We start from the raw sequence: 19,728 nt of genomic DNA, 5'->3' as shown, positions 1-19,728 counted from the left end.
CCCTTTATACATGGCCGGCAGGTAGGTATCAGTGGCTGCTCCTCGTTCGAGTTTTCGCTCAACCCATTTCTCAATACATGGGATCAACCCTTCCGGAATTACCTGCTGTTGCTGCCATCTCCTGTACAACCTGTAACCTCCTCTACAGGTCCGCGACAGTTGCTATTACATCGATCGTAAAATAGCTTTCCGAAATCAACGTCGTATTGGCAACCTCTCCAGGAGGTAGTGCATCAAAAACTGACAGGGCGAGGCGATTTTTGTGTCTTCGGTAGCAGAATTAACCTCTGCGTCTTCCGCTGGACGGGAAGCACACATTCCACAATGCATGATTCAAATGCGCTTATGGCCTGTTTTCAGCAGCCACCTTCAAGGCTTTGTTCAGAATCCCGTACAATGCTGGAGTCTTATTATACCCAATTCTCTCGTAGTTGCTGCCCCGTCACGCCGAGGATCGGGTAGACATCCTGTGAATAGTTAGCTCAACTTCCTTCGTGTTGGGGGAAAAGAATTGCGATTATTCTGAACAAGAGTCGCAGGCACATCACTTGAGGTGATTTTTGTCCATGAAACTTATTCATTATAATTTTGTAAGCAGCGGCCCACGGGGTCGTATTTGCCTGGATGTATAAATGTCTGTAGCAATTTTCGCTCATTTTCCTGTATAGCCTTCTTGAAGCTACTTCGAAGATGACACGATGATCTCAACAAGGGGATTTCCTCATTCCTCGAGTAGTTTTGTTCCCTACTATAATGGAATCGCCGTCGCGGCATTGTAGAGTCGCGATTCTACCTGAATGGTTGTAAGGTTCCTGGGAATACATCTTTGGTTTCAGTGTCCACTTTACAACCTCTTCACAGAAGAAGATTGACATTGAACTAGATCAAAATATTTGTCCTTTGCAAAAAGAAACACTTCAAATTTCCTCGATTGCACTGCACTTTATTTTGTGGTTACATGGATCAATAACGCGGTACAATGACACTCTTACTAGCATTCATAACATGCAGCCTTTCCTAAAACAATTCAGAAAGAAAAGGACTATTTTCACATACAAGGCCGTTTGCCAGTGTTCCTCCCAATCTGCCCTATAGGTGTATCTCATCTAGAGGTATTGCCCCTGGTGGTAGGGGTAATTCGTCTAAAGGGTCCGTTAGCTGTGGGTTAATACTTTCAGTATCTTCTGATTCTTTCCGCATTGATATTTTTTTAGTGGTTTTTCTATAGGGTGGATGGGGCATTGCATGACGTAATTTTTCCCAGAACCAAGGATCGCCCCATTTAATATAAGTATTTGTATTTAAATAAGATTTTAGTTCGGGAAAAACATCGACACTATTCCCGATATCAGAGTACATTATAATAATAATCCGAGTCCGCGCTTCTTCCAGAGCAGCTTTATAAGCAACTTGGAATTCCAATGTACCCCAAACTGATTCAAGGAAGTTCGGTGAGAGGACAATGACTGTGCGTCGCGAATCATTTACTGATTGCATAATTTGAAGATGAATGAATTCGCCAGGTACCCAATCACGTTCGTGTAAACAAAGTTTGTAAGGTATTGGACCATTTTCGAGGTTTGGTAGCAGGTTCTCAATAACAAAATCCTCGTCCTTATGTGAGTATGATATGAAGGCATCATATTGTCTGTCCTCGTCAATATTCTGTTCAGTAACAAAGTACAAACACATATTATGTGCGAATAACCAAACTTTGATTTCGGATTGATACACCAAACCAACTAGGAGTACGAAGACCACACCAAGTACTATATAAGCTATATAAGCTAGGACCTCGAAAACTGTGCTTACTTTACACAAATCCTTGGGAAAGAGTGCTGAAAACTTGGCACCAGTGGTGCACTGTACAAAATTTAAATCGTGAATACGTTCAGGGTTAGCCCGAATAAAAGACAACAAACCAAGAGCATTGCAATTACACTCCCAAGGATTGTGGCCTAAATATAGGTGTGATGTTCGGTTTGTTTGCTTGATCCGTTCCAAAACAATGGTGTTGATTCCCGTGAGTATATTATTTGATAAATCTAGCACTTGTAAATTTATTAGGATATTGGGTTCTGTAAAATGTGAAATACTATTGTTGCTGGCATACAGTTCGCTGACTAACGAATATCCTGGGAAGTGGTTGTCTGGAAGTGTGGTTATGTTATTATTGGCGATATGCAGAACAATTGATTTGGTTTTGAGTTTGGGTACATCTTGAAGTGAAGGAACCTTAGTTAAATTAGAACTTGAGCAGTAAACAATAAAGGTTTGGTCATAGCGAACCCAACATATACACATTTTAGGACACGGCTTATGTTGGCATACCAGCTCTTTATAATTCAAACTCGTTATACTCCAACCGTTTAGTTTGCCTGATTCCGAGCAATTTGATTTTGTGGCGGACGTTTGTGGATGCTTTCCGAATTCGTCGTGGTTAGATCTGTTCATATACTGAACGAAAGGGAGTAAGGTGCAGGTACATGTTACCGGGTTGTAACTAATATCTAAGTTCCTCAAATTCGATAGACTATGTATCCAGCCACTGGAAATGTGAGTGATATGATTATTTCGCAGATCCAATTCCTGAAGTCCCGAAAGTAGTTGGAAGGGTGACTTTTCGTCCTCCCCAAATCCACTCGTCAGAAAAGACAAATGATTATTTGAGGCCGTGATAGTTTGAAGTTCTGGTGTTCCTCTGAAAGCATATAAGTCAATGCTGTGAAGGTAGTTGTGGCTCAAATCGAGTCGTTCCAAGTTGTGGAGGTTGCGGAAAATATGTCTGAAAAGATGAAAAGACTTTTCTAATTTCGAACATTTAATGTTACAATTATTTTGGTGTTAATAGCCGGCTTATTTAAAATATGTACTAAAAAGGACGCACTAGAAGGGTATTTGTGGCAATGTAGGTAAAGTGTGGCGGTTTACTTGGAGATGAATTGATGATTGTGGCCACAATCATAGCCACCTTCTAATATGCAGGAGGGTTAACTCCTGGCAAAGTAGACTACACACAGAAAATTCGTCTCCCGGCGCATTGCATGATATTGTAGGGAGGAAAAAAATCGTTGCGCATGATCGCCTGTCTTCGGTAAGAATTCCATGGATTAGCTCTGGTATTATTGCCGTGTATGTGATGCAGCGCAGTGGTGCTTGGGTACGTAGTGGGGAGAACATGGCTGCAAGCACAGCTGTTTATCGTTCATGGATAGGATGGGGAAACACATATAAGAAAACCATCGACACACCGACATACCAATAATAAACCACAAGGGCCACGGGTTAATTAGCTAGCTCGTCCCTACCCCACGAATGCGGATTTGCTTCTTCTGTGTTCTTGCTGCAGATCTAAGGCTCGAATTTTCGGGCAATGAAAAGTATTCCAAAATATGGTAAAGCAGTGCAAAATATATGGCAAAGTGTGGCGTCACCATGTACCAATGTTGTATATAGTTAAAAAAGCCCACGGACCCTCTTCCCGCTCAACCGGATGAGGGGCGACTAACCTAAGGACGGGCTGAAGGCAACATCCAAAGGCCCGCATCATTGCGATGATGCATTTTAACGCAAAGTGTGTGCGACCCTGCGAAAATGTATTGCTACACCCCGATTGTCGCAAACACTTCAAGCAATGACAGGATGGTTCTACACTACAGAGACATGGATCCTAAATCGAAGACAGTACGAATCAAGACTGAAGCCCACTAGGTCAGATTGTTACCGGACAGGACTCTTCGGATTATAGCACAGGTTGCAAGGATAACCGCTTTTGGCATCTCCATGTATAGTCCAGCCCTAAGATCGAGCGTTTTCAGCGCTTTATGCAAATTTTGCGGGATCCCGTCGACTAAATTACGACTGGGACTACTTCGATCTTTTGTAGTCTCTAAGTCTGCTTCATATCGTCCGCGCAGGGGCTGTAGTTCCGGATTATTTCGTGCTGTTTTCAACAGTGTTCCGGTCCAACGGTATGGTTACATCGATTATGAAGCACGCTCGTTCGGTGGCAAAAGTGTGATCCTACAGTAGTTTGACCCGATCATTTAGATTCATTCCAAAAATACAAAATTTGACATCAGCATAGGCGATAATATAGGACACAATTCTGAAAAGTTTGAACACTATCCAACTATTATTGAGGAAGTTATAGGAGGTCAAATTTTCGCATTTCAGGTAAATTTATTGCACCCTAAGACGTGTATGACGTCATCATCATATGAAGTGAACTTATTGAAGATTCCAGTCACTGTTAAGGTGGATTGTCAAAGTCAGTTCAGTCAAAAAATTAGTAAACTGTAGAAAAGTTAGAATAAAATAAAGTGAACTTTATAATCACAGTTCTCTCTAAACTATCACAAACCTTGTTATATTTTCCAGTTTGTTATGTGATAAAGAAAGCAATGTGAGGGATACTGTGCTGTTAAATACATCGTCATGAAGCTTAGTTATCCTATTTCGATTTAGGTCCAAATGCATCAAATGATTTTGACTTGCAAAAATTTCACTTGGCAGAGATTCCAATTGATTATCCGCAAACGATATCGATTCGATGTTTCCTGATCCAACAAACATACTTCCTGGAACCGAAACAATCGATGCCGATATACTGACGTTAACCATCCTTGAATGATATGCAAGGAAATCGGACGGTAGCGATTCCATTCGCCGTCTATTTCCATTCAGACGTATGCTTTGCAGTTTTTGGTTTTTCAAGAACAGTTTCTCTGGCAGTGTTGAAAAATGGTTTTTGCTTAAATTGATATCTTCTAAATTCGGAAGTAGCTGAAATACGTCGTATTCCAGTGTTGTAAATTTGTTCTGACTCAGATCAAGATATGTTACTGATGACGCTCCAATGAATGCGTTCTTGGTGAGATTTTGGAGTTTGCTTGCGGACAGAGTCAGACGTTCCATTCGTTTTTGATTCCGAAATACGCCGGGCTCCAAGTATTGTGAATCAATGAATGCAATCTCTAAGGATTGGAGGTGGTCCAAACCAACGAAAATATCTTTTGTCAGATAAAGACGATTTTGGTCGAAGTTTAACCAAAAATTATTTGGTAATCGGCTGGAATTGTACCGTCCGTCTAACATTTCTGGAGTTAGCGCATTCAACATTGTATATCCCAAGTAGGTCATGGTGCGAACTCGTCCGATGATAAATCTCTCCAAAATTGTGGCTAGTGTTTGATTTTCTGGCAAAGGACATCCGTGGATGTGTACGTCAGGTGTATCAGCTATGTTCATTACTGAAAACATGCTATAGTCAAATTCCTGACTTCTATGACAAGTAATTGCAATGTTTTCACGTACGACTTGGATAGTGAAATAAGGATGAGCAACCGGACATCTTATTTTAAATCCGTAATCCTGAAACTTCTTACATTCACATTTGTCAAACCGATTTTCACATTTGAAACGAGCCTCTGCTGAGCTCTTTTTTGCTATAATGGCGAAAAAAAGAACTAGCAAGAAAGTTTTCGATGAAATCATAATACTGGATTTTATGGTAACTGCATAGGCCAGCTCTGGAACGACCGCGCGCTGCGGTATCTGGAAAAGAGAAAAATATTTCAGTTTATCACAGGAAAAGATTTAATTCTGTTTTATATCTAGCTTTACTCAGTCGAAATCTTATTACGAGTCGGGAAACCGAAAGCTGGACGCTTAAGTATGAAAGGTTTTGTCTATGTCTTTTATAAAGACGTTTGAGTGTGAATTTGTCCCATTAGTGCGTAACATGTAACATACGCATATATTATGGGAGAATATCCACTTTCGGGTGATATTGACATTTAAAATCTTGAATTTCCAAAGAAGTGACAACTTTGACTTATTATAACTTTTTTAGTAATGGTGCGATTTCTATCAAACTTGGTAGGATCAAGCTCTATACTATAGCGTACATTGCTGCTTTGGTGGTGCTAGGATGAACATGAGGTGGGTTCTGCACCCAATTACTGAAAATTATAGTAATATACTGTTATTAACTTTATTTAAAGGGATATTGGGATGGAAGGTATTTCGGAGCCTAGCCACCATACAGTGGCAGCCTCTTGATTTTTTTTCAGATTTTTCGATTGGGTAGTTTCTGAGAATGGCCCAATTAAATAAATGACCAGTTTCAATCCCCCGCAGCCCCCGCCTCTCCAACAAATGTCAAAACTAAGACCAGCTTCGGAAAGTACTAACCGAGACCTTTGATTTGATACCCCACCTGACTATATTTGGTGAAAAAAAATTAACACCCACCTTGCGCATGTATGGGCCCCCCCCTTAACTTTAACGTAAAAGGATGTAACTCACTGTATGCGTGAGCGTTCACAGTTCCCACATTTCCACCGAATTTGGTGCCAATCATTGCTGCAGTCTCCGAGAAAAATGCGTGTGACGGACAGACAGACAGACAGTAAACCGATTTTAATAAGATTTCCTTTTACACAAAACCTTAAAATTTTCCAGGCTTGTAACGAACTTTGTGGTTGCTTGTTAGTTTTCTCATGTCTAACATGTAGTCACACCTCAAGTCACTTTCAGTGCAAATACAGCTGGACGTTTTAGGTATGAGAACTTTTTTAAGGTTTAAGGTGTTAAAGCAAACACCAAACACAAAACAAACACCTTATTAAAATCGATTCACTGTCTGTCTGTCTGTCACACGCACTTTTCTCCAAGACTACTAAACCGGTTCGAACGAAATTTCGTGATCAGTTGGGAACTATGAAATCCCACGCATACAGGGAATGACATGAATTTAGGTGGAGGTTAAAGGGGGCTCCCCATACATGCAAAGGGGGGACTTAAAAAATTTTTTCACTGAATATGGCCGCGCAGGGTATCAAATGTAAGGTCTCGGTTAGTACTTTTCGAAACTGGCATCAGTTTTGATGAATTGCAAAGTGCATGAGTAAGGAGTCAAAATGTACGCACTTAAAGAGAGGCAAGACTCATTTTCGGAAACTACCCAGCCCAAAAATTCGAAACAAAATGAGGGTGGGGTGCTTAAATGAAATCTAGGCCTCAAAATCTGTCCCACTCCGATATCTGCTCAAATAAACTTACTAATAGTATATTACCAACTTTTAGAAATTGACTGAAAACCGCCTTAAGTTCATCCTAGGGCCGACATAGAGGACTGTCTCGTGCATATGCACCCCAAGTTTTATGGAAATCCGACTATTAATGTCAAAGTTATAGCAATTCAAACTTACCAATTTCCTACAAATTTACCGCATCCTAAGCCATACAAATAAGATGCTGACGTCATAATTAACGAGAATAATTGACATTCGAATGAAATATTAAAATTCCATTCATGAAGAATCTACTTCTCCCTAGCCCTTTTTAAGGTTTTGTTTACAAAACAAGACTAGTAAGATCGGTTCAATGTCTGTCTGTCTGACTGTATGTCTGCCTATCTGTACACACGCACTTTTCTCAGAAACTGCTATACCGATTGACACGAAATTTGGTAAGGAGGTAGGCACGTGAACGGCCAGATATGTAGTGAGTGATAATCTTCTAAGTCGAGATTTAGAGGGGGGGGGGGGGGGGGGGGCGTCATGTGGGGTAACAGATGAAAGGTCTTGATAAGTACTTTTCGATGCCGGTCCTAGTTTTGAGACTTGTTAGAAAAGCGGGGAGTGGGAGGGATGGAAAGTGATGATTTCTTTAACGGACGCATTCTCAGAAACTAATCAACTGAAAATTCCGAAAAACCATGAACTGTCACTATACGATGCCCCGGCCTGAAAGTAGTCTCTATATCGGTATCCGCTCAAATTAGTTAATAATAGTATATTACTACGTTTTTGGGAAATTGATTAGAAACCGCCATTAGGTTTGTACCAGTGATAAAAACATAATAGTTCAAAGTTGTCTTTTCCGTATAAGTTTGCTGCAGCCGAAAATACTAAATATCAATATCACACTAAAGTGAACAGTTTGACATGCTAAATGCCTATACATTACAGCTACAAACAAATGGAGTAGTTCCGCACCCAAATATACTTAAATAACAAACAAAACCCTTCATATCCGAAGCGCCGAGCTTCTGGTTTCCCAACTTATTTACCTTTTTCCAAAGTTTTGTGTAAAGCAAAACCTTATGGAGACCGATTTAATGTCTGTCCATGTGTCTGTCACAGCCGATTTATTGGAAAGCGGTTGAAGGGGTTGTCTCAAAATTTACATTTAGCAAGTGGCACCATTCTATACAAAAGGGGATGTAAGTTTTCCGCTGAATATAGTCATGTGGGATATCAATAAAAAGGCTCGATTAGTACTTCTCGAAAATGTTACTTCTGGTATCGGATGAAACATAGGGGAGTGAAGGTTTAAAATGTGTGCACCAAAAAGTTAAACAAGTCTCGTTCTCTGAACCTATCCAACGGAATATTAAATCTAGGCCTCAGAATACATTCCGTTCCGATATCTGCACAAATAAAGTTAATAATAGTGTATTATAATATTTTGTAAATTTACTTAAGCGGGGCCTTAAGTTCCTTCCGTGCACAGAATAAAGTGGAAATGCGTCCAGATGCGATAGATCAATTTATGCTCACAGATGATGAACACGAAACATCTGCACCTCAAGCGCCGAATGGAAACGCACCCTAGACGAGTAGCAGCCCTCTGCCAAAATGAAACTAGAGGCAGATGGACTGAGTGCCTCATAGGCAACCTGGGTGCGTGGATGAATATGGAATATAGTGAGACTGACTATTTCCTTACCCAATTTTTAAGTGAGCATGGGGGTTTTCAGTCTTACCTGAACAAGATTGGAAAGGCGCGATCTCCGGTTTGTGTGTTTTGCAATGGAGTTGTGGACAGTGCCCATCACACTTTTCTTTCTTGTGGACACAGGGACCTCTCTCCAGACAACATTGTCGAAGAGATTCTGAGGATCACTCAGAAGGTGAAACGTGTTGTCCATTACATCTGGGTCCTTCTCGTTGCTAAGAAGTTGGAACTCGACCGGTAGAGGAGCCCGATGGCAGAGGTGTTCAGCCGCAAAGTAGAGGGGATACAGGCTTGCCTGTCAGAACCTTCTCCTCCGCCTCTACTAGGAAAAGCGGATGAAAGGAAAGCTGGTGATGTGGACGCAACTAATCTAATTCCAGTATGTAGAAATGTCAAGAGAAATCGGACGCAAGAAAGCGGAACTTCCGGCAGAAAGTGAAGACAAACTGGTAACCCCCGTGAGATCAACACTGAACGCAGCAAACTTTTCAGTTAGCGGCGGTTTTCATATTAGACTGCACTTATGTCTACAAACATAAGAATTAGTCAACCTGTAGCATGCCTGGCGGCAAGGCTGACATAGTTGTAGGAATATTTTTGTATATTTCTGGCTCAAAAGCCATCGTTTCGTTTTAACAAAATCTGTGCTATTGGATCAGTCAAGGAGACCAGGATCTTCTTCGATAAAAAATCCTCGAGACCGGGGGCCTGCGTTCTGATGTCAAAATTTCTAGAATCTGTTCCCATAGGACGCGGTGCGACTTTCCCTTAACAAAATAATAGTTTTCTTGGGGTCATCTTGCAATATCAGATTCATGGTGGGGTGAGAAACGTCATGGTTGCATCTGCATATTTACCCTATGATTCTTTGTGTCCGCCGCCGATGCAAGAACTAAGGGATCTGGTATTGTATGCAGTATCAAGTGACCTTGAACTTTTATTAGGTTGCGATGCGGATTTAATTCTGCCAGATCACGCGAGACACGTCATTTTTGGTCAGTATTCTTGGGCAAATCATCATGAACAGATTGACCCCGCAACAAGATCTCCAAATTTGTCAGCTTTGCTATGAAAATCAGCCTTAAACTCCAAGTGTTTATACACCTATGGTCCCCATCGTTGACTTTCCGAACCCAATGCTACTTGGATTGAATCAAATCCAGGATGCAGTGAAGAAGATATAGCGGCGCTAGTTGAAAATGTACGTGAAGAGCATGATGAGTCGATCAGTAACGCGCTCTGTGTCATCTACGTCCTAATGGTTTTACGTAAGTACCCATCGTTTAGACCAAATTTCATGGTCTTCCTAGAACACGGATTACTTCTGTGACTACACTCAAAGCCTCGCTGTGACAAGCAAAAACTGTAACAGTCTAGCATATACGGAGTACATCGCTCAGCATTCATACTGGTGGATGCCAAGCCCTACCTAAATCTCCAACGAACTAAAGAGAACGGCCGCCGAATTGTAAATGCAGTTCCACGCTTGAGATCCGAAGGTCGCTTGAACACAACACTAAGGGGCTAACTACGAATAACTAGGTTGAGAACGCATCGCTAGGAACTCTCCTTAGACATTACAACTCAGATAGTTATCCCGATTCCCAGATAGATAGTGAAGGAGGAAACAATGCCGCATAACAACTTGTGCGACATAAGATGCAACGACAAATCAGAAGCTGCCCTCATCACATTTCTTTTAAGTTGTGACGAAAATCAATTTGGGAAAATTATATGTGACGTTAATGTAAATCCTAGTAATGTCAATTAGCCAGGACACCAAAATTATATAACAGTACGACAGGTAGGATAATTGCTAACAAAAAAATCTAACGCCAGTAAGGAGATATTGTCCAAGGCGCAAAGTAGCTTTCTAGTAATGTACATAAAGGCCGGAGGTCCCCCAAAGGAGTCAGTCTGGTTGTAGAGTTAGAGCAGGTCGCGTGGGTTATAAATACGTCCCGAATTGTACCAGTTGTAGGAATTGTTCTGTGAAGTATGGTTGTATAATTTAGTATAAAATAACCGATTATATTAAAGCTATAGAACGGGTTTTTGCGTAGTGCTACGTAATCCAGTGAAACGAGTCTACGCAAATCACGTACGTAACATTAGATATTAATTTGTCCGGAAAGCCCTCCTTCATTGAGTACTCCGGATACACTATCGACAACTTGAAATCTTTCTTGGAATCAGTGAAGAGTAGGTACAGCGAGGATCTAAACTCCGCGCACTGTTCCAAAAGATGTTGTTGTATGATGTTGATGTCGTAATGCAGGAGGATCCGCAGCGGGAACCAGCCTCCTCTCTATCGATGAAGCTTTCGAGATGTTGTGTGATGCATTCCAAGATTATTTTAGCTTCTGCAAACAGTGGGTGGCGCAGCTCGTCAAATCTACGAGAAGTGGCAGATGTAACCTGCAAGCAAACCTAAGCCACCATCATATGGTCATCCCTTTCGGGGTGACACCACCTTTCTTGTTACGCATATGCAGCGGGCAACTCCTAAATGCTTGCACGATATCGGACAGTTCAAAACCAACTGACAAATCATGTTCCACCTATACCAAGGCGATGGAAGCTGCAGAAATCCACAAGCTTCCCACCATTGTGCCAACGATCGCAAAGACCGTACTGCCCCATCACAACACATTGCTTGAGTGTTATCAGCACTCTCGTTGGCATTCAGGTAACCTATCACGATTATAATTTTACCTTTAGAAAGCTTCCCATGAACTACGTGTAATTGCTCGTAGAAAGCATCCTTTTGCACTATATCAGAAGTCTCCGTTGTTGGAACGCACTGTGCATTGTGATGCTCTTTGATCTGGACCGGAATTTTGCATTCAGAAGTCTGTCAGATACCGGCTCCCAGGTGAAGAGAGTGCGCTTTGCGATGGTCGCAAAAATTAATAAGTGTGGGTGACATATGATCGTAAAAAATTTCACGTGCTACTCCGAGGTAAAATTTGTAGAAGATTTTGAGGTCGAAAGCTCAGTTTGCCAGGATTACTTTTTGTCACCGATGTTATTTGCTCTTGTTATCGCTGGCGTTCTTCATGCTGTCTTGCTCGGAGGACGTGGAGGTATTCAATGATATCTTTCCTTAAACGGCTCCATTACGCTGATGGAATCTTGGCCAAATGGCTCTGGATTTGGAAAGAGACGTAAGTGAATTTGGACTGAAAACAAACACCAATAAACCAATATTTTCGGTTTGGTCATCGTATTCTCAGTATCTGCATCAATGAACAGAGCAACGTAAGCGTATTTATGAGGCGTGTATCATCGGAGTACGTTAGCCTGATACCATTACAAACGAAGAACTTGGTGGAGTGAGCATAAGGTGGAAATGGCAGTGGATAGGTCACATATTAAGGAACCTTGCAGTGGAATCCACTTTACCAAGATTGCCGACGAGTGGGTCGTCCCAAAGGCATTTGGCGGAAAACAGTAGAGAAGGTTGAAGCGCATTGCAGGTAACCGTGAGCGATAACGCGTGGGTGCGATTCACGCTTTATACTTTAACAAGGGATACATGGTAGCCATTATGTAAAGTTAGTTCGACAGCCAGTGTTGGGTCGAAGATACTTGAGATTTCAGATCCTGTTTACATGGTGATTGCGACAGTTTAATAATTTACTCCTGATTGTCTCAATACTCACTTCAGTTGGGTGATAAACCCTAGGACAACTTTGCTTCTTCGGTGCATACAGAAGGACACGCACTTCAAAATTCTTATTAGTTCGGACGATTTGGTTGATTTGTGGATGAGTACCAGCTACACAATTTTTTTCCGAATCGGCTTGATTTTGACTAATGCTGAAAGCATGTCAGAGCTCATAGTTCAACCATCAAGAATTCTTATAATAGATAAGAATATACCACATAACTTTGCACTGATTAAGATTGATTAACTACCATTTCCTTCATTACCGTGGAAAGGTTTGATAATAAATTGGCAACAAAAACTAACCAAGTAATTCACTCCACACTGTTATTTGGAGATGGGGATGGGATATGGAGAATCTTTTCTATTGGTTTTAACTAAAATTATTTGGTATTACTTTCACACAAGTTGGTTTGTATTATTAATGCGATGCGGCTTTGCTTCTCGCGACTCCGCGACACTAGGCACAAGAATGTTGTAAGGCCACTTATAAATGCTTTTACATCCACTTGATTCAGGAGCATTATCGGTCAGTTATGGCTACAACAGATTTCTGTAAATAAATAAAACAATTTATTAATTATGAAATTGAAATAACTTCGAACACAGAAAACAATTGGGAAAATTTTCTGAAATCTGCAAATTTTGATTATTGGACTCTGAACTAATTGCTGAGCATCCAAAGATCCAGCTTCTCTGAAATTTTTAATTTGGCCAGCACTAACGTTGTACTGCGGAAGTAGGGACGATAGTCTGGGCATATAGGGCTTAGCAATATAAAGCAGAGAGTCTTATAGGTCGTACTTAATAATCTCATACCTTATTAACTGCTGCAGTGAGTATTGCTTCCCATCAGTTATCAGACATTGACCTGTTGTGTGAAGCAGTATGAAGGTCAGTTGGTGGCGCTTCATTTTGAAGGCATTTTCTAGCTATGGTTATTGCGGCATCTATTTTCCACTTTTCTATTTTGTTTATTATCGCCTCATTGTGACAGAGTTTGTCTTATTTTTAAGGTTTAGTTTTGGGGGGGGGGGGGCAATGGGGTACAATGTTTTTTGGCCGAATATAGTCATGTTGTGTATCAAATGAAAGGTCTTACGCAGTACTCTTCGAAGCCGGTCTTAGTTTTGAAATTTGTTAGAAAGGCGGGGAGTGGAAGGGGTGGAAAGTGATGATTTCTTTAACGGTCCCCTTCTCAAAAACTATTCAACAGAAAAATCTCAAAAAAATCATGAAGCTACTTCTATATGGTGCCCAGGCCTCAAAATACTCTCCATATGGATATCTGCTTAAAGTAAGCTAATAATAGTATATTACCATATTTTTGAGGAAATTGAGTAAAGCCCCCCCCCCCCCCCCCCCCTTAAGTTTATCCCAAAGTTTGTAGTAGTATAGAATAGAATATGGAGCATATTATCCCCAAGTTTGGTCAAAGTCATACTATTACTAATAAAGTAGCTCAAAGTTGACTTCACCGTGTAAATTTACTGTAACTAAATATCAAGATCACACTGAAGTGAGTAATCTGACATGAGATAGTTCTGCATTCAAATATACTCACAGAAGAACCAAATAAAACCTTTCATACCTGAAGCGCCCAGCTTCCGGTTTCCCGACTTGTTTTCTTTTTGGATGCGGTACACGATGTCAACGAAGTGGCCATTTGAGTCAATATTGATTATTGAACTACTATTGGCAATTGGGTTCATGGGTAGCGGACACCGTGAACCTGAAAAGAAGGTAAAGATCCATGGAAAGGAGGACATGGGCGTTGCTTGATCTTACAGAGTTTCAATATCCAGAAAAATCGTACATTATGAAGCGGAACAAAGACCTTGATTCAACAAACGCTGTTATTTTAGGTCGGTAAAGGGGACTAGGATGAAAGCTCGACAAGACCGAGAATCAGTGTTTTGATTGAAATTTGTTAATAGTAACTGTAATGAAAAGAGATCTGATCGCAGTTGTGAAGATCTAATTGTAATAATTCATTTATTAATTCGTAATTCTTACCTTATATTTTATTGAAATAATTTATCAATTCAGTTAAAAGCTTTGTTAACCGTGTTGGTCAGTCCATACTCTGTTTCTACACTAAACAATTTTTGCTGTCAAATATTGTTTTTCGATGTCATGGTCAACGCGATTCGCAATTCCGTGCGATCGACACGCAAGCTGGTTGCTCCGCCACACCACTCCACCCGCATATGGAAACAAAGGAGGTTTCAGCGAGAAACCAGACGCACGGCTCCCTCAACTTAGCTAGGCAAGTCAAAATGGACGCGTCACGCGTTTCCTCCTGGCTGCGCTATCTTCCCTGAAGAATGGCTATAGCCAATCCAAGGAGACCATCCTGACGCTGGCCCAACTTTGAGGCTATAATGAAGTAGGCCTCGCTCAGGGACTTTGAAGGGGATGCGGGGTTGAAGATCCCCGGGCAGGTAAGGCAAGTATTTGCAGTAACGTCTTTCAGAGGTATCGCCTCTGGCCACCGAGTGAACTTATCAATGATTGTGAGGCAATATCTGAAACCGTGCGAGTCTCGCAAAGGGCCAATTCTGTCGAGGTGGATTGTGTGTAAACGCTTGGTGGAACGAGAGAACACTCCTACCTTTTTCCTCAAATGCTTTGTAGTCTTGTACTTCTGGCATGCGATGCACTGAGTGACCCATGATGCAAACCCTTTATGGACGGCCAAAAATACTTTGCGGTGACTAACCGATTCGTTGTCCGAGTGCCTAAGTGAGCCAGATCCTGAACGACGTGAAATACTTCGTTTCGGAAATCGACCGGAATATATGGCCTTGGTCCCCGCAGTATATACTCGATGTAGAGCTGAAGATAGGGAACTCCTTAGATGTTTATTTGGAGTTAGTCTTCAAGCTTCAAAGAACTGCATCATTCTTCTGCCCCTCGGCGATTGCCAGAAAATCGGCGGTATCAGGGATCTTGACTTCGGCAACACGTGACAAACCGTAAGCAACCACGCTATCTTTCCCAGACACGTGTATTGAGACCTTTAATAGTTTTTGGAAGCGGGAAATTCGAAATTGCTTGCACCTTGACTGGGCCCGATTGGATGCCATCAGGGGTAATCAGGTGGTCGAAAAATCTCATCCGCGAGTGCAACAATTTGCATTTCTCAATGTTAAGAATTAGACCGCCCTCAAGGTGATGTTGGAAAATGCACTTCACTCGAGGTGTCCTAAATGTTCGAACTCCGAAGAAGATGCGACCAGAACATCATCCAAATATACGAAACAGAAGTGGAGATTTCATAGCACAGAGTGAATCCCTGAAAGGTTTGCGTCACGTTGCACATTTCAAAAGTCATCTTAGTGAATTCGAAGAGTCCGACAGGTGTGCTTATTTCTGTTTTCGGTACGTCTTCCGGAGCTACAGAGATCTAATGGTATGCCTTGGCTAAGTCCAAGGTCGAGAAAATACGGCAGTTTACGATAAAGTGTGCAAACCCGTGATAAGTGGGATGGAATTGTCAGAGCATTTAGACGTTTGTACTCGGTACGAGGTCTCCATTCGCCATTGCATTTAAGGATCATGTGAAGTGGTAAGGACCAAGAACTAGCTAAAGTTTTGCAAATCATTATCATGAACGGCGCGACAACCGATGTCCAGTCTTGGCCTGCCTTAATAAGGAACTCCAGACACCCCGGTTTTGCCCCGAGGTCCACCAATTCGATATCCCTAAAGGCTGTCTGGCGTCCTGACCTACGCCATAACTCCATCTCAGGCAGGGTCTGCATCGTCTTCTTTTCCCATCATAGATAGTGCCCTTATGGACTTTCCGGACTGGATCATCCTCATCCATGCGGATTACGACGGTCGTGGTATCGCTCATAGATTTCGTCGTTATGTTGGCTGCGGAATCGTCCATCCACATGTAGAGGGCCAAACATTTTTCGGAGGATTCTTCTCTCGAATGCAGCCAAGAGTTCGTAACTTTTCTTGTTAAGAACCCAGGTTTCCGAGGAATACATAGGGACTGGCAAGATCATAGTCTTGTACAGTAAGAGCTTATGGTGAAACGTTTCAAGCGAAACAGTTTTTTGTAAGCTGAAATAGGCTCTGTTGGCAGCCAACAGCGGTGCACGGATTTCATCGTCACAGCTGTCATCGGTTGTGGTTTTCGACCCTAGATGGTAGAAATTTTCAACGATCTCAAAGTTGTAGTCTTCTATCTTTATTGTTTTCGTTTGACCAATTGGCTCTAGAGGAAGTTAGATTAATCTATATCAGTGACGGCTGCACCATCCAGGTGAAGGGTATGTACCTTAATTTAACTGTCTCGGTCGCCAGAAATATGGAAGAAGCATTTACCAGGGTAATTCAACCTGACGAATGAACAATAAGCCAATTAAATGCGTCCGATCTATATTCGAAATAAATATCAGAAATGAACGACCAGATATTTGGTTGGATCTGCTGAGCATCATCATTATCAATCGAGCCTGGTAACCAGTTTGACTTTAAGCGCGGTATTTATTTTGCTGGCTATTTTGGTAATTGTAGCCGGCGGCACATCTTCGCCCAATGCAAGAACCATTCAGGTCAACTGTCAGATACGACTCTGGGGGATACACACCAAACGGTAGAAGACGTTTCCTTTATCGTCAGTTTGCAGAATTTGATCAGCACTCCAAGCGAACGCTGAGCGACACAGTTACTATCTGGTCACCTTACGTATACAGACTTGGAGAGGACGAGTCTCTAGAATATCTAACTTGCCCGTCTTTCTATTTCCATATTGGAACGGCGCTTTGTCAACCAGATGAAGACCTTAGTTAGCAAGTGTTTGGTCTAGGATACGTGGCTTTGGGATTTCGTCGACATTAAATGCAATCGTAAACATCCTGCTTATAGGGAGGTTCCCAGATTTTTTAATTTCCTTTTGATTGTTCCGATGTTCATTGAAGTTCCGGGGTATGTTCTAGGATAATTTTGTTAATTTGGAGCATGAATAAGGACACGTATTTGAAATTTTTTGTTTGTTCGGACGATTCGTTTGATTTATGGATGAACAGTAACTAAATTCCTTGGCATTCACCAATACTGAAAGTATCTCGCCGCTCACACATTGACAACACTAACTAAGTAGTTCACTACTCACCGTTTCAGATTTAATTTAAATTTACTTGAAAATAAGGAGATTCTTCACTGTTGGCTTTAACTCAAGTTTATTCGGACCACTTGCACAGAAATCGGGGCTGTTTGGTTCTTGGTGAGGTTTGAGACTAAGAAGGGTAAAATCTTGAGCCCACTTATAAACGCTTTTATATTCATTTTAATCACGAAAATTATCGGTCAGTTTTTTCTCGGCGGATTTCCTAAATGAATAACGCAGTTTCTGACTCATTAAGTTGATATGGATGCGTGTTCTCTAGCACAATTCGGCCAAGGGAAAAATGGCTTGTAATCTACCCCAAACAACTATTGCGAGTTTTTTTCTTTTTTAAATTTGCAAAATGTGGTTATCATATAGGGCGGACAAAAAGCAGGGTATCATTTATTTTTTAAAATATTTAAAAAGATACAAAGATTGTTGAACTGCTTTCAATTTGATTCATTATATTAATATTTGGTATATTGTGTGCGTGTCCGGATAACTCAGTGGTTAGAGCACAAGGCTGTCGTACGGAAGGTCGTGGTTCAAATCTCACTGGTGGCAATGGGATTTGTATCGTGATTTGACGTCGGATACCAGTCGACTCAGCTGTGATAATTTCGGGCGAGCGCAATGCTGACCACATTGTCTCCTACAGTGTACTGTAGTGTGCTAGGGCTGTGCCTATATTGCCAGCGTGCTCGATAGATGAAGAACGACTCTTGCAATGTGTGTGTGTGTCTTTGAGGTGGGGGAGAGGCAAAGCCTCGGAGCACTCAGACCTTAATGGTCCATTGTACTCGATTCCCCCGTCTAACGCAATATCCCGGATTTGTTTATGTATCGCAGGACTTCCGTTAGTGGATGCGATGCTATTCGCTGCAGTTGGAGTACATCGGCATTAAAAATCTGATGTCTTATGCGTCCGCTAGCGGGGCACTCATATAGAAAATGTTCCGTGGATTCCACTTCCTCATTACAGGATGGACACGTATCATCTTGGATAATTCCTATTCTGAACATATGCCCAGCTAGTGAATTATGTTCAGTCAGAATGCCCCTGCTTTTCGACAGGATAAACTTTGCAGTATGTTTGTTTGGTACTGACAGGTAGAGTTTGGTCTGTCTAGCAGCATTAAGGCTTCGCCACCTGTCATTATGGGAAGCTTGTTCCCAGTTTTTGATAGCAGCATCAGCCAATGTTACCAACACCCCAATTGCTGGTTCCGGTCCGGGCATGGGGAAAGTTGAAGCCTCTTTTGCTAAGGCATCCGAGATTTCATTTCCCTCTACACGACAATAAACAGGTACCCAGAGTAAATCCACCATATTGAATCTGGAAACAATTCAATCGGTTTCTGCATTCCTGAACGATTTTTGAAGTGATCAAAGTACCCTCAATGCAGCTTGACTATCGTTACAGATTGCGATGCGCCTGCCCTTCAACCGCTCTTCAATCACCCAGGTTGCAGCCTTTAGGATCGCATACACTTCAGCCTGAAATACCGTTGTGTATGGTCCCAAAGGAAAAACCCACTTCTCGTTTTTATTCGAGAGGTAGATTCCTGCTCCAGAACCATTTTCTATTTTTGAGCCATCGGTGTAGAAGATGTCAGTATATCCTGACACGCATCCTTCTGGTTCGTCTCAGTTTTCTCTTCGTTTCAAGATAACATCATATCTTCTACCAAACAGATGTATGAGGATCTGAGAATCGGATGGCATTACGAAAACTAGATTCAGTTCTTAGATTGACTTCCAAAGTTTCGTGCCACCTCACGTCCATTGTTTTCCCATAGATCTAATCGAATTAGTCCATGAGCCGCTCTTATTGCAGTGCTTTGAATAAACAAATCCAAGGGGTTCAAATTGAGAATGCATTCAGAGCTGCGCCGGATGTGGTGCTCATGGCACCGGTGATACCCAGACACACAATTCTTTGCAGTGTGGCTAGTTTACAGCGAAAACTCTTCTGTTTCACCTTCACACTACGGGTGTATAAGCGAACATCGGCCTAATGATAGCAACATATATGCACATTACTACCTGATGCCTAAATTCCCATGTCGAGGCAAAGGTCCGCCTACACAACCCATAAGCTGTGAGAACTCGTTTCATCTTTCCCTCTACATGTTTGTTCCAAAGAAGCTTTTTGCATAGAACAGCTCACAGATATTTCACTTGTTCG

At 41.7% G+C, this 19,728-nt stretch overlaps 2 protein-coding genes across 2 annotated transcripts in view; one reads left to right on the top strand and one right to left on the bottom strand.

Annotated features, from left to right (window-relative positions):
• Nucleotides 1–17,692, bottom strand: part of LOC119656559 (protein toll-like) — a 55,813-nt gene extending 38,121 nt beyond the window's left edge. The window contains exon 1 of the mRNA XM_038062940.1: nt 17,547–17,692. The gene's annotated coding sequence lies outside the window, so the exon portion shown is untranslated. The remainder of the gene's footprint in view (nt 1–17,546) is intronic.
• The window catches only part of LOC119656560 (cation-independent mannose-6-phosphate receptor), a 532,053-nt gene that overhangs the window by 110,421 nt on the left and 401,904 nt on the right, over nt 1–19,728 (top strand). The window lies entirely within an intron of this gene.

Source organism: Hermetia illucens, chromosome 5, assembly GCF_905115235.1.
Source record: "Hermetia illucens chromosome 5, iHerIll2.2.curated.20191125, whole genome shotgun sequence".
Taxonomy (NCBI): Eukaryota; Metazoa; Arthropoda; class Insecta; order Diptera; family Stratiomyidae; genus Hermetia; species Hermetia illucens.
This window is presented reverse-complemented; position numbering and strand designations above follow the sequence as displayed.